The sequence below is a fragment of the Protopterus annectens genome, chromosome 6.part0, assembly GCF_019279795.1.
Source record: "Protopterus annectens isolate FY-2018-M chromosome 6.part0, PAN1.0, whole genome shotgun sequence".
Taxonomy (NCBI): domain Eukaryota; kingdom Metazoa; phylum Chordata; order Ceratodontiformes; family Protopteridae; genus Protopterus; species Protopterus annectens.
In genome coordinates, this window is record NC_056737.1 from 1,614,002,005 (window position 1) to 1,614,018,208 (window position 16,204).

Genomic DNA, 16,204 nt, shown 5'->3' on the forward strand with positions numbered 1-16,204 from the left:
TAACATTCATTTGTGAAATCAGTCAGTGAGATAAAATGCATAGTAGCACAGGTATATGACTCCGCCTTCTAGCAAACTTCTTAGCACTGAACACGGTATTCTAGCCTGAGCACGATAGCAGACAAACACTGCGCTTATTTTTCTCACTTAAATGATAATATTCTGATAGTGAAAGATGTTTTACTAATTGGTAACTTTTAATTACCCTAGAATTTCTTGGATAGATTTCTATATTGATATATTATCACTACTTGATAATTTAACAGTAAGTGCACTCCCTGGACTTTCAATCACAACTCAAGCTTTCCAGCTGAACAACAAAATCCAATAAAAAGAGTAAAGAAACATTTTACTGTGGTAGAATTAAGTATAAGAATTTAATTGAGCAAATACACTCAACTGACTGGAAACCGTCATGTCTCTTTAGCTATCAAACTAACTTCAGATACAACATTTTGCAAGATCTATTTTAATAGTTTTTAATTTATTGCAGTTTATAAGGTGAACATATCAAAACATTTATTACTACCTTGGTGGACTTCCGACCTTTGTAAACTGTATAAGAAAAAGCTAAATAAATAAGATTTCCAAGACATTTTCTACTAAAGTAAATAAAAGACTTTTAATAATACTTGCAGATCAGTTAAAAAGAAAATTAGATTGAAAAAAAAAAACTCAAAAATAAATTAGTTGAGAATGCAAACAATAAGACCAACATCTACATACCCATTAATATTATTAATAACTCTGGCCAAACTGTTAAATTAATAAAACTAGATAACAACAAAGTTCATGATCCCTTGAGCATGTCTACTTCACTTAATTATTATTTTGCTACCTTATTTGGTGATGAATCTTTTTGGACAAAGAGTAATTTGCCTGACTATCATTCATGACATGATAGACAGAGTTCAATGGGAAAAAGAACTCAGCATTTATGGGACCTGGCACAACTCCTGCCATATATATATATATATATATATATATATATATATATATATATATATATATATATATATTAAGAATCAGAAGTTATTTGCTTCCGTTATTTTAGTTAACATTTAATAAATTATTGCAAGTTGGAACTTTTTCCAGTTATATGGAAAATATTGACTATAATTCCCATATACAAAAAGGACAAGAAACATATAATAGTAATTATAGATGGATAAGTTTTACCTTCATCCTTGGCAAATGCTTCAAGAGATGCATTGTTGATATACTGAGAACAACAATGTAGGCCGTGCTATACTTGATCTTGACCAACACAATTTCATAAAGAGTATGACTAGTTTATTAAGTTTCTGTACTCTAATAACTAGGGATTTGAACCTAGGGCTCTAACATGCAGTGATTTGTTTGAATTTAGCCAAGGCTTTCAGTTTCCTTTTCTTATTACATACTATACAGAAGTCTTTGCAACTCTAAGGTTAATAATTTCTTGATAAAATGGATTATGTCATGGTTGACTAATGGGTCCCACTGTATGACCATACAGAGTACAAGGTCCACTGTTGTTTTCATTCATCTTGGAGTTCTGCAGCATTCGGTTTTCTGACCCATGTTATTTAATATTGTATTTGCTACCATTCCTAGATCAAAAATATGTTGGGTAAATAAATATGCAGATGACAATAACATTGGTTTTATAGCACAAAATTAATCAGACATTGAACAAATAAAATTTACATGAGCTAGATTTGAAAATGGGCACAGACTGCTGGTGTACACTTTAGCTATGGTAAGAGCAAAACTAACTCAACTGTGTATTTATTGACACATCCATTAATGTAGGCAATGCAATACAAAATCCTTGGATAAATATGATTGATATCTTCATCTGAATACTGGTGAATTCTGCTTCTCAACTTAGTCATTTGTTTTTGCTATGCCATAGGGAATTACACAGGTCTTCAAACTCATAGTTGTTAGTTCTGTGCCTCAGTTCAGTTACATGTACAGCAACAGGCACATCAAGCTTCAATATTTTTAATGAAAAACAATTAGTGAATATATATCAAACATTTTAAAATGCACTCAATTCAGTAATGGCATCATCTCTACAAAGGTGAAGAAAAGTTGTGACTTATACCTCATCCTTACCTTTTTCTGCCCTTCTGTTGCAATACTGAACAGATCAGTTTTTTTTTTTTAAATAATTGCTTCCAATTTTCTGCTAAATTATCCTGTAGAACTAGTGCCTCTGATGACAAGAGTAGAATGATGAATTCTATAATGAATTATATAATAAAAGGCCTTTAGTATTCCAAAACATTCATGCCAATTGGATATCCCAGTCGGCATGCCTGTTGTAAATCGAAGTCTGTTTGCTCAATTATAATTGAGTGTTTGGACTTTTTATTAAGATATGTTGGGGGGAAAAATTTTGAAAGTTATTGGCAACCACACAACATGCCGTAAAAATCTCAGTTCCCAGAAACCAGCATCAATGTGTTCTAGTAAGCACTCTAGCTTCCACCACAATCCCTCATAGTTTTCAAAAAAAAAGACACAGTCTGAAAAGCAAACCTCTAACAGAATGCTCTCTACCATGGCAGATCCATAGCACAGTACATTAGTACAGTACAAACGTGCAGACTTACAAATCATATGTATGTGCAGTACATCAGTAAACAAATTATTCCAAGCAATTTCTTTCTTAAATAACTTTATTGTGTAATAGCAATAACCCACTTTTTGATGCTGGTGTCACAGGATTTACCCATGGTTGGCTTTGTTGGATCACTCAGGTTTCACCCTCATATTCAAACCACACCAGCCGTGAGTGAACCCTGTGAAACACACACCCAGCCATGGGTTATTGCTTAATTGGTAATTGCATTTCAAAGATGGTTGGATGATAGCCAGACAGGTGTCATACAAGGATAAAGCTATGACTTTGATCCAGGTGCCCAGTGTCTGATTAGCAGCATAGGTGCTTGACAGAGTTAGGAGGGAGGATAGGTATTCCCATCCTGTGGAGAGGTGGGCAAAGCCAATCATAGGCTGTAGCCCCTGCAGAGAAGAAGGGGACAGGACTGTGACATCTGGACAAGTGTGTGGTTCACCAAGTTGACCAATTACATGAGAATGTGCACTTGTGTACAGAAATGAACTGTGAACTTCAGCAGTGATGTGGGTTGCATGCCCCTCTGCCCAAGGGAAGGGTTATACATACTAAGTAAAAACATCTTCATTGCTGGGATGCAGACAAGGATGCAAGTAACTCTCATGCCCCCTCCCTTGGATTGTTCTCACCATAGGAGATTTGAAGGTGATCCCATCTACTAAAAAAAAGATTGACTTACATCCAAGTGTGGGAGGAAAAAAAAGAGAAAATGGCAAAGTGTAATCAAAGCACTTAAAAGATAAATGTATGGGTTTGTTTGATGAGTTGTGGTTTTGCAGGAAAAGTTCATTGGTTCTTCTAATGAAATCAATGATTATTTAAATCAGATAAACAGTCTTACACATTTGGTGCTATACTATATGTCATTTTATCATTAGTCTCCCCAATTTTTCTCATATAATTTGTTTTAGAACTTTTATTGTCTGTGGGGTCTACCTGATTTAATATGGCTAAATAGTAAATGAATGCTGGTTTTACTGCCTCATTCATCAGTCCATTGGTAAACAGAAAATGAAAAGTCTTTTTGTTCAAAGCAATCTATTGTAGGTATTTTGAAGGCAGACAGCTAACCAGAGTAGAATGTATATGTTCTCAAAAGTGGGTACCCTTGATTCACTGTTTATGTCGACTCTGCCATCCACATTGTTCCCACTAACTTTTTCAATAGCTAAATAAATTTTCTCTGAAAAGACTTTTAAAACTGGAAACGTTGTTTTTCATTTTTTTATAATAACATTGTGAATGAGTCTTTTCCCTTAATGAGGAAATGGAGGTGAATAACAAACTATGCAATCTGTGACTCATATTCGAGATATGGACTTGTCCTTCCCTCTAGTCAGCTAGCCCAACTATTAGCCAATTCATGACTCCTATTTTAATTAGGGACTTGGTCTCCCTTCCAACTAGCATGCCTATTAGCCAATCAGGAAACTTAGCTTATCCCAAAACATAAGGGCAGTTCTTCACCACACCCCCCTTGTTTAGGGTTATTTAAACAACTCAAATTGTATTTTCAGGAAGAAATATTGCATATAATTGAAGTCTAAAAGACAAATAAGCTCATTAACTTGAATAAACAGGACAATTTAAAGCTCAAAGAAGGATTGCTTTGTGTCTTTATTATTGGATTTTGAGAATGTGTACATTTTATTTCTGTTAGCTGTCTCCCTTTAAAATACCTACAGGAATACAACAGTGGATTACTTTGAACAAAAAGGCTTTCTGTGGATAACCAGCCACTCCACCAGTTTTGGAAAACCTAGAAGGGAATCTACTTTACCAAAAGTAGTCTACATTTGTTTATCACACTCCATTGGTAGAAGCAGATATGAATAAAGTAAAGGATAAACCTTGTAGCCCTTTGAAATGAGTACTTATTTCTCACTGTCCATCTGGTTGGCATATTTGAATCCATAAGTGCTACTTGAGTCTGATATCATTGGATGCTTAGGTTCTTCAGTTTATAAAAGAACTCAGACTTGATGGCAACATATGTTAGCACAGGAACCCATGTCTGTATGCATTTGCACCATGTACTAACATGGCAGCAACTGCCAACACATAAAGAATCATTTTACACCAACATGCAGTTTAGCCTTATGGGGAACATTGAACATTGAACAGTACACAGTTTTATAACTTATAGTTTACGATTATGCTAGCTCATTTCATAGATGGTTACTACTAATCTATTAATTTCCACTTTTATTAGTGTTATTTAAAGTTTTGCTTAAGAACTCCTGTTCCATAATATTCAAGATATTCTGTTGCATATTGTAGAATTTTAGTATGAGTGTGTGTTTGTGTGTGCATGTGTGCATGTGTTGAGAGGTGTGGCAATTATTACTTTTTTTTCTTAAATTAAATTCTGACCAGCATAAATGGTTTAAATGGATTTCTCCTACATCTTCTTTAGGTGCCATACATTTAGTTTCTCACTTTGTTTTAAAGACTAAATATTCTCCTTAAACATAAATGAGTGGATTAATTATGGGAGAAGGGGTAGCCTTTTACATGTCCCGACATAAGTGTTCATATTTGTTGTCTACACAATTGCATCTGAAAGAAAAGGGCCTTTTAAATTAGGATATTAAGACAAAATACAGAATACTGACCCAGATTCATCAACACCTACACTTTGTGCTAAGCACATGTGCACATCATGCAGTAGCAAGTCAGCTGTTTGGTATTCATTAAATAGCTCTGTATGAAGCACCCACTTTCAAAACAAGGGTAAGCAGCAAAATATGCTAATTAAGGAATAAATAGTTGAAATACATGCTAATTAAGGAATTCAACATGGCTGAGCAATTTAGAAACATATAAAACATGCTTATACATGCCATAGTCCCATTTGACCTTAATTCCAATACTCTTTGGAATACAGCCACAAACACACACTTAGAAAAAATGTTAGGGATTGCTGCTGTCATTACCAACCTGTATGTGTGACGTGCTTTAATACAAGGTGCTGCTGATGCTGCCAGACTTCCATCTAGAAGTAGAAGAATGTTCAGACCCTGTTAGACATATCATGAACTGCAAAATGCAGAACTGTGGAGCTCTAGCGAGTGGACAGGGATACCTTAGAGGAAATAGGGTCTATATTACAACGTCAGAGCACCGTAACAGCGAACACCACATTGTCGACAAGTATTCAGCAAAATTCACTTCCGCAATTCGCTGAATACTTAAGGGGCAAACAAATACTTGTCCCGCAACCCATCAGATCTAAATCTACCAAAACCAAACCCACCCATGTGGGGGGGGGTGTTGTGCCCCCAACCTCCACCCCTAACTAAATATACCAACTCTGAGATTGCACAGTGGAGAAAAGGGCAAAATTGTGTAATCGGCCAACTACGTCTTTGCCCTTTAAGTATTCAGCGAATCGCGGGAGTGAATTTCACTGAATACTTGTTGACGATGTGGTGTTCGCTGTTAGACTGTTTCAACTGCATAATATAGACCCAAAGAAATATGCAATCTCTGCTGCCTTCACTTGAGGCCTCAGGGAAATCATGCAGAACCCATCCCAGTGGAAACCAAGGTATGTGTAGCATTACATATACTAGTTACAGACACTTTTCAGAGACCCACAGGGAATATGTTATGGGTGTCACAGGCTCAACCTCCATAATATTACATCAATTTCTAAATGTAATGCATCAACATGTAAGGGATCATATCTGATTTCCACAATTCCAAGTGGAGAGATTTACAATCATGCAACATTTCTATGACAAAGCACACCTCCTTATGATTCTGGGGGACAAAGGCTGTACACACATTGAAATAAAAGCCACATCTGGGAAACAGGGAAGGAAGTACAAGGATATTATGCTATGCTAACAAAATGTAGAAGATTTAGGATTTTTGCTTGGAAATGTTTACATAGATATTTTTATACCTCAAGTAGACTCCAGATAATTTTTCCTCAAGTAGATAGCAAATGTTGGAGGTGTGATGGGGAAGAAAGAGGTAATTGGGAACATATTTTCTGGGAGTCCAGTGAGTTGGTGAACTTTAAGGATTCCTTCCAGGATGCACTGTTGGAGATGCTGGGTGGGCAGATTGGTGTGACGAGGGAGATGATTTTTCTGGGCTATGATACAGAATGAGAATTGCCTAGACTTGGTAAGGCCTTGCTGTCTCTAATCATGGTGACTGGCAAAAAAGCAGTTACTAGAAAATGGAAATCAAAATCCAAACCAACTATATTAGACGTAGTGAATATAGCAACAGAGATAAAACAACTGGTACTGAGATCTTTAGAAAAAGGCAGGAGCAAAATACATAAGAAAAAAATGGGAATTGTGGGAACAATACATACAGTGGAGGAACAAGGTTTAAAATGGCAGGACTTAAATGAGCTATGTAATGTTTGACTGAAAATGATTGGGTAGATTATAAGTGATGTATAATGTTTGCAACTGGGACTGTATCAGTATGATTTGTGATGAAAAATGTTTGCAACTAAGATTGTGTTGTTGTGGTTTGTTTTTGTTTATATAAATGTATGATTGCTTACGTCATAAGGGATGGTTTAATAAAGATGTTTCTTATTTAAAAAAGGGGCAGTAATTGAATAATTTATGTAATGTTGCTTAGGTTATATGATATATAGCAATATATGTGAAGCATAACGTTTGTTAATTTTAACTTGTTAATACAATTTGATTACTTTTATATAAATATAAATGTGCCTATATCACAAGTGATAATTCAATAAAAAGGATACCATGCTATCAACTGTCAGGTAGTATGCAATGCCCAAGGGATCATCCACAATGTGTGTGCAAGTAACCCTGGCAGTTTTCATGACTCACAGATATGGCATACCTGTGACCTGTATATAGGGTTTGGTAGGGATGACCTTCCACAATGACATCTAGTGAGGAATTGAGATTATGCACTGGAGGCTTGGCTCATGACACCCATGAGAAACCAATACAACCCCAATGAACAAGGATACAATTATGCCCATCCTAAAACCAGGAATGTTGTTGATCATGCATTGCTCAAATTAAGGTTCTGATATCTAGATACTTCTGGTGGTGACCTGCAGTATGGCTCAGCCATCTCTGCAGTAATACTCACAGTCTGTGCCATGATGCACAATATATCAAAATATCAAGAAACAGCTGCAACAAGGACAATAAGCCCAATGACTGTAGTTCATTCCCACTACCACAGGCCTGGGCCAGCAAGCAAGCAGACAGAGATGAGAAGTTTGAGGAAGAACCAGTAGCCGTAGATGATCCAGGCAGATGTAGGCATGCACAATATGCTATGGCTTTGGCTAAGAGGCAGAGGATAATGTACACAATTAATACCTAAGTGAAATCCTAAGAAGCTAAGCACATACAAACAGTAACAGTGGTGCATGCAAAATCAGCAACATTTACTTACTCATGTAATGGTTATGTTCTCTGAGCATCAGCCAGAGTCAATCCCTTAAGACAAAACTTGTAGCATCAGCATTAATCAAGTGATGAACCTGTATTAAAGAAGTAAATGATTACCCTTATATGCAAGTATTGTCCTTTGAGATAAAACATTGCTCAGCTGTACAGGAATGTCAGCAGTAACCCATGAGTGTTATATACAACATAAATTTTAATCCACCCAGTACTGTGCATCATGCATTAAAGTTGCCCAATGTATATACCCTAACAGTGACCAGGGCAATTTTGTCATCATTTACACAAGTTTATGAGCCAGCAATAATTACTAAGTTGCATGACTCTGCTACTAAGAATACAGTACAAATACTATGATGATCAAGAAATGCATAAAATCATTTTGAAACTGATCATCATGAAAAAGATGATATATACTTTTGATTAAAGCAAGCATATGAATATGTAAACATTAGCCATCCACTCTGTGCATTAGGCATAGCCAGGCATAGCCAACCCTAAGTCATAAAAAAATTGCAAAGGGCAGGGCACAGTCCTCATTTGCACAGGTGGAAAATCTGGATAAAAGCAAGTATCCATTATCAGAGCCAGTAGCAGTAGATTTAAACTATTCAATACCAATGGTTATATACGTACGTGTGTGTGTGTGTGTGTGTGTGTGTGTGTGTGTGTGTGTGTGTGTGTGTGTGTGTGTGTGTGTGTGTGTGTGCAGTAGTATGGACAACATGAGTTTTAATATTGTTGGTCTGCTGGGAACTTACAACTCTATAGGAATACATACAATATATACATAACTGGAAAGCACTCCCTACCTCTCCAAAAAAGCAATGATAAACCTGCTAAGGATAGAAACAATTGTATAACTCCAGAATAGATAGCATTAACAATTCATCAATGTGTATGTAATTTAAAATGTTATCATTTGGGATAACCTTTGTTGATGTCAGACAAAAATAACAAGCTTAACACATCTGTTGTTCTAAAATGTAACCTTGACATAGCTACTAGTCCTATAAGAATTTTTTCCACGTGTTCACATTCTCAAAGAAATGTTGCTATAAAGGCATGTAACACTAGAGGAGGATACTACAAAGATCAGCTATAACAACACCAGCCTTTAGGGGATTAGTATGAAAGTCCAAAAATGTATGCATTTGCAGAAGTAAAAAAAAAAACACTATCTAAAGCTGAAAAATCCAAGCACTCTCCTATTATGATACAACTGGTTTAGCACTAGATTGTTCTTATATAGTGCAGATTAACCCCTCTGGACACTGTGAATAAACAAATCATGTGTCAACTCCTTTTCATTTACGAATCACACAATCTGCTCAAAGTGTTTCGCAGGTAAATATTGTGTGAGGACCTAAACATTGCCTTGCACACTCCTTAGCAGTACAAGAACAAGTATTGAGATGCATGTAAAATGTGAAATATAAAACAAAGATTTAGACCTGCTTTAATATGGTTGCATTTCTATGTCTCTGCAAAGAAAATACTGTATTTGTGTAGGATTTATTCTGGCAAAACTATATTTATGTCAAGCTTATTCTTTCAACCATGACAAGTGAAAAGTCACACACCTGTAGGCATGTCTTAATAAGATGTCTACTCATATTGCAATTTTTATACCTTAACGTATGACTTAAAAAGTGGTTCCACCTGTGGTATTGACAGTTAGATACTAACATTTAGCATATTGCATCTTTTTTCTCATGAGTTTAATTCTCAGGTGGTATTAGTCAAAGTTTACATTGGATATGTCCCAGCAACCTATTATGTCCCAGGTTATAATATCTTAATTCTAAACAAAAATGATTATAAACAAGATCATAAAGCACTTAACTATTTTATAGCAGAAAGTGTGTAAATAAGGGTAGCATCACACATGGCCAAGTCTTACTGCCATATTTCACACCTTCATTGTACTTTGAAGGAATCATTCCCAGTGCCTCTGCCATGACATTTTTGTACTTTCATTTGCACAAATTCAACTGGCAAGGTAGTGCATCATTATGCACAGAATGGTACATGAGAGATCTAAATTGGGTGCCAGTTCACACACATAGTTCTTGGTACATTTCAGAAGATGTCAGGTGAAGGTGAGGATGGTGCTCCATTTAGAGTCAAATGGTGGTATGAAGAGGAGTCCAGGATCTCTGTGGCACTCTTCATGAAGCATTACAGCTGTAAGCTTCTGCAGGGGGCTATACTAGGTCTCAGTACAAGGTGAGGCTTGGAATGGCGTGACCAAGGCTGTCTCCAGTGCAACAGTCATTCTATCCTCTGGGGAACAATGTTGTCCCTATTATAGTGACATGAAGAGGTATAAGTAGGACCTCATGCATATACCCCTGAGTTGTGTAAGTATACTACTTCATAATTAGTCAATAATATAGTGTGGATTTGCCAGACAATTCAGTTATTCATTATGGTTCTATTTTTTTGTCTATTTTCTTCAGTTCTGTTCTGTACACCTGTTGAAGCAATTGCCAAGAACAGAGAGGTACATCAGGACAGACTGGCTCACCTCAGAGAGCCACAGGGTAAGTATGCATTGGGTATGAATGCAAGCCAAATCATACTTTGCAGGGCATCAGTCTATATTAACTTGAGTAGGCATACCTAACCTTTATATCAAGCATGCATGTCTGCTCCAATAGCTCTTTATCAGGAGGAGTAAATCAGCTTAGCTGTGTGTGGGTTCAATTCCTTACAGCATCAATTACTTTTAATACAGAACAGTACATATAAATTATTTACTGCAATATTAAATGACATTAAATATTCCATTTTGCAAATGTATTTATTTATTTGGAATGTCTATATCTGAGATGCCATAGTCAAACGACTCTTTCCATAACACCACTCAGATTGATTTATTTTATGATACATTAATGCCTTCACATCATATCTGGATGTGGCAAAGGTGGACATAGTTATATATTACATTTGCTGATATATTGAAAGAATGATGTGACATGCATTGATGTTATTATCTACATTTTCTGTCCTCCAGTCATATCTCTTTCTTATTTTTTATTTTTCTATTTTTATTCTGTGTGGGAACATTGTTGCTCTACAACATGAATGTCTATCAGCGCATGGATCTAGAGCAACCACACAGGTTTGGCCCACCATACCTCCACAGGTGGCTGCATGGGCACCATCACAGGTAGCACATCTGAGTCATAACATGTCAGCATTGTCTCCACAACTCCTGCATTACCTGCACCAGTTAGTCTTACCCCAGCTGCTAATACAGTGGTACCCACCAGGAATAGTACTTAAGGTAATGATTTGTATACTCATCGGGAGCTGACAGGGTTGGTTAAGGGCATAATGGAGAGGGGTCTTGGTGCCCAAATTGTCAGAGTACAAAAGATCCTGCATCAAATTACAAAATAGATGCCACATCTAGCACTAACCCAGGGATCTGCAAAAAGACACATTTTTGACTGTTTTGAGGGGGAGGACTAGATTTTCCCTGTGCTCAAGCTAAATGCTTATACACTTCTAATTTCCCCTACCTAACTCCAGTAATGATGCACCCTAACCTTTTGTGTCCATCACTATCCCTGTCTATCTTATATGCCACATATGTCTTTGTTTGCTACTTAACCTGCCCTACTTGCCTAACCCACTTATTTTAAGCACCTTCCCCAAAATTCCTCTCTATATAAATAAATAAATAAATAAAAAATTGCCACATGTCCCACAAAAAAGTTACATCCCATACATAGTTCTCTATTTGGACTGTGCATCTACTATATGTATTTGATTTGTTCCAACTGGCCATACATTATTCTATTGTTATTACCCAGCCCTGATTTGGTGATTATCCAAAGTCAGCAGATTCTGGTTACAAGTGTAGATTTATGCTGTGAAGAAGTGGATAGCTACGTTGCTTTCTTACCACCATCCTAAACATTTCTTTATTCTCCCCCCTGTGTCCTACCCTCTGCATGCACACATTTTCACCACTTTGGTCAGACATGGAATCATATGCAATGCACATGACCAGAAATGATCCGTATAAATACCTTCAATTTTTGTCAGCATTTGTGTGACTCTTGGCACCTCTCACCATTGTTAAATGCCATTTCACATCCTATAGCAAAAGCTGAAGATTTTACCTTTGACCGCACTAGTAGAGTTGTCATTATGCAAATGTGCTTAATCCCACTGTGCTGTGGAATGCAGACTGTGAGAGAGTTACTGTAACATATTTATTAGGCTGCTAGATGTAATATACACCTTATTGGATGATACAATGATTCTCACTTAATTCAATCTGTGTCACTCTCCCTACATTTATGTAATTTTAACTTGGCCCAGAATGATTTCTTTAGTGCAACTGGATAATGATTAGGTCTATGCATTGTTTTTTACATAGTATCAAGGGTCTAAATCCAGGAGTATGTCAAAGTATTATTTCATGTTTTTTTTATATATTACTATTGTTTTGCTTTTGGTACAAAATATTATTAACTTACCATTATCATACTTAGATCTTAATCATGTTTCTGTTTCCTAACTCTGCTTCCTCCCTATTGGAAACAGTTTATTGTAGCCAACATGACAAAATTATCATTAAGACAAAACTAAGAGTAAAGCACCACAAAGGTGGCCAGAAATGTCCCATAAACAAAACTCTTTATATTTGTCTATCCCTGCCTCACAGTCTCTTTATCTTCTCCCCTTTTAGTCTTAACAAATATTTTTTTCATCAGTTAATACTATTATTGGAATGACTGCACAGGTGTGCATGTGTCTTCTTAGTATTTCCACATTGTCTGAGGGTATGTACATTGTCATAACAACTTCAGTATTGTTTCCTTCATGCATATGCTGTTGTTTTTCTTTCGGCTTTTCCCGATTAGGGGTCAACACAGCAGAACTCCATTCCACTAATGATTGGCAGTTGATTTTTATGGTGCCGAGGTACCAGCCCAACACCCAACCTTCAACAAAGGCATGCCCATTCACACATGTCTTTCAAATGCCACTAAACCACGGGGAGGACATGCAGACTCCACACAGAAAGCACTCCAGCCAATAATCGAACGGGAGAACCTCTTGCTGTGAGGTGACAACGCTACCGCTGCACCACTGCAGCTTAATTCCTTCATGCATATAAACCATTGAAAGCCTCACAACTCTTTATCCTGTATGTATGTTCTAACATCAATCATGTGGTTGTAATTTATTACCCTTGATCACTCCCACAGTATACATTACAATGTCAGAGTACTTTTGTACACCTGGCACACAGGTGCAGTTAGGCATTCTAAATATAATCATGTGACTACCACAATATACAGATCATGCCTTAGGAAATGTACAGTGGAAAGCATACAGTTAGATTTTATAACTGTATAAGTTATTCTGTGATTCATATTAATATAAAATGCATGCTTAACTAACAATTTTAAATTTAGAATAGTCTTTCTATGGTTATGAGTGGCAACAAATGACAATAAGATGTCTCTCTCTAAAGTGCATAGAGTAACAGCTTTAGAATTCATTTACATTTTTTTTTACATGATAGGTGGGGACAACAGCATGATGTTTGTTACAACATGTGACTTTCTAGATACACATCTGATATGCAATAACCAAAGCTGGCCTTAGCAAATGTGTAGCCAAATTTGGAGCATTTAGGTAGGCCCACCAGCAGACCACACCACCAAACACCCCACCTCTACCCCAGCTCTCTTCTACCATTTGGCGTCCTGGTGTTAAGACTATTTCAAGTTAGGTATCTGGATTGCATAATATTACCATATATTAAAAATAAAATATCTTACTTTGTAATCATATATATTTTCTAACCACAAGTCTAAGCAGACCATGTTACTCTGAAGTAAGTTCAACTGAAACATGAAACCTGGCAAAATCTTCTGACTCATCACAGTCCCCCAAGTCTCATTCCCATACCCAATGTAATGGGATGCCAGAAATTCTGGACAAGTGAAAGAGTGGAGATGGGTAACCATTCAAGTCCAAAATATGGAGATTGAAAGGCTGAAAGATCGGACTTACATTTACTATGTCTGAGATGCCATTTTTCAGAATATTCCCTGTTCTGCAAGGTATGGCGATCTCTGACTTGGTATATATAAGTTCATGGGGTGGGGGGTGCAGGGGGCAGCTTGCCATTCCTGTAAAAATAAGTTTAAAGGAGAAGGGCATTTTTCAAGATTCATTCCTCACTTGTGCTTTCAGTCTTTTTTTTGGCATGTCAGCATTTAGCTTTTCGAGTGCTGACATTTCAATACTGAGCCATGGAGGTGGGGCTGATGGTTATGGGGAGATGACAGTCAAAATGCACATGATAATTTTTTAAACTCAATATACAATCTTATATGACAGTACTCCTTCCCTCATTCACGAATTTCCATTCTCATCTCATAGTACCCCATTTTCATTCATGGGTTTATAATCATCTCCTGCACCTGTACTGAAATATTGAACTTTCTTGCTCATTTAATTCAGGGAGCAGGGTCCTATTGGGCCAGATATGGCCAACTGGTCTAAGGCCAGCTCTGGCAATACCTGCAGTATATGGAGCATCCCCTAATGTTTTTACTTTCCTTGCTAAATGTTATCGCATTTCTGCATTTTAAATAATTTTCATATTTCACATTTACTCCCCTTTGTTACAATGTAGCTGTGTCTGTCTCACTTCCTTTGTCAGCATATCATTTTTATTATGTACATGTATCCCTACGTGGACAGGATTACTTGTATAGAGACACAATACTGATAATTACTGTTGTTTGTACACTAATGTACACATGTCTAAATATACTTTCCTCATTAAGCTTCCCTTGCCACTTAATTATAACATTCAAGTTGCCCTTGCCTTGTATTGTGCTTTTTGTACATGCTGATTTACTGGGGTTGGGTGTATATATAATTTGTTATTTATATCGTGTGCTCAAGCCTACATGCACCTGTTCATAGCCACTAGCAGGTGTTCTGGCCACAAACAGGTGCTGTTGAACATGTAGGCTTGCTTAGCGACTTGCATATTCAATCACCATCGCTACTCATTGTGCTAATATGAATGGAGAGTGTAGGCTTAGTATGATGTGTACATGCATGTTAATGTATCCTTGGGGGATCCATCCATCCATCCACAACCTCTTTTCCCATTTTTGCACATGGGGCTAGGGTGTCACTTCAACAGTGACAAGCATCTAGAGCCAAGGTTCACACTGCTGGGTGGCTAGTCTTATGAATATTATTCTGCTGCTGCCAAAATAAAAGGGACAACAACCTTGAAATTATCTAATCAAATAAGAATAACATCTATCTTTCGTACTCTATTTGAAGACTCACCATACTACCCAGCAGCTTTGTATAGTTGTATTAGGATAATTGATAAATCTGGAGTTTCCAGCTACAATCCAGAGCTTATCTAAACAATCCTATCTTGGTTTGTGATTTCCTGTGGGGTTGACTAGTAAGAGAAGTTTTATTTGAACGCATATTTTATTTTTTACCACTGCTTTAAACTATTTGTAGGAAGGAAGGGATAGCTTGTAGATAAAAACATTTACTTTCATTTATATTTTGTTGTTTTGCCTTTAATTTGTACTGTAGGTTGTTAAAAAGGGATAGGTTTTAGACAGGCAAGCTCTAGCAATCCCAAGGTGCCTAGTCAGCTATAAATTCACACAGACTGCAGAGAGGATAATCCAGAGCTTGTCTAAACAATCCTATTTTGGTTTGTGATTTACTGTAGAGTTCACTAGTAAGAGAAGTTTTATTTGAATGTATATTTTACTTTTTACCATTGTTTTTCACTGTGTGCAGGAATGAAGGGGTAGCAGCTTATAGACAAAAAGATTTACTTTGATTTATATTTAGTTGTTTTACCTTTAATTTTCGTTGTTAGAAAGGGATAGGTTTTAGACAGGCAAGGTCTAGCCATCCCAAGGGGCCTAGTCAGCTATAAATTCTCACAGACTGCAGAGGGGATAATTCAGAGTGTATCTCAACAGTACTATCTTGGTTTGTGATTTATTGATCTTTACTGCTAAAAAGAAGTACAACTGTGAGCAATAGCAATGGTAAAGAACTACAGCTTTTGTCTGACTTTCAGAACTTGTATGGTCAGAACAACAACTTTACTATACTTACT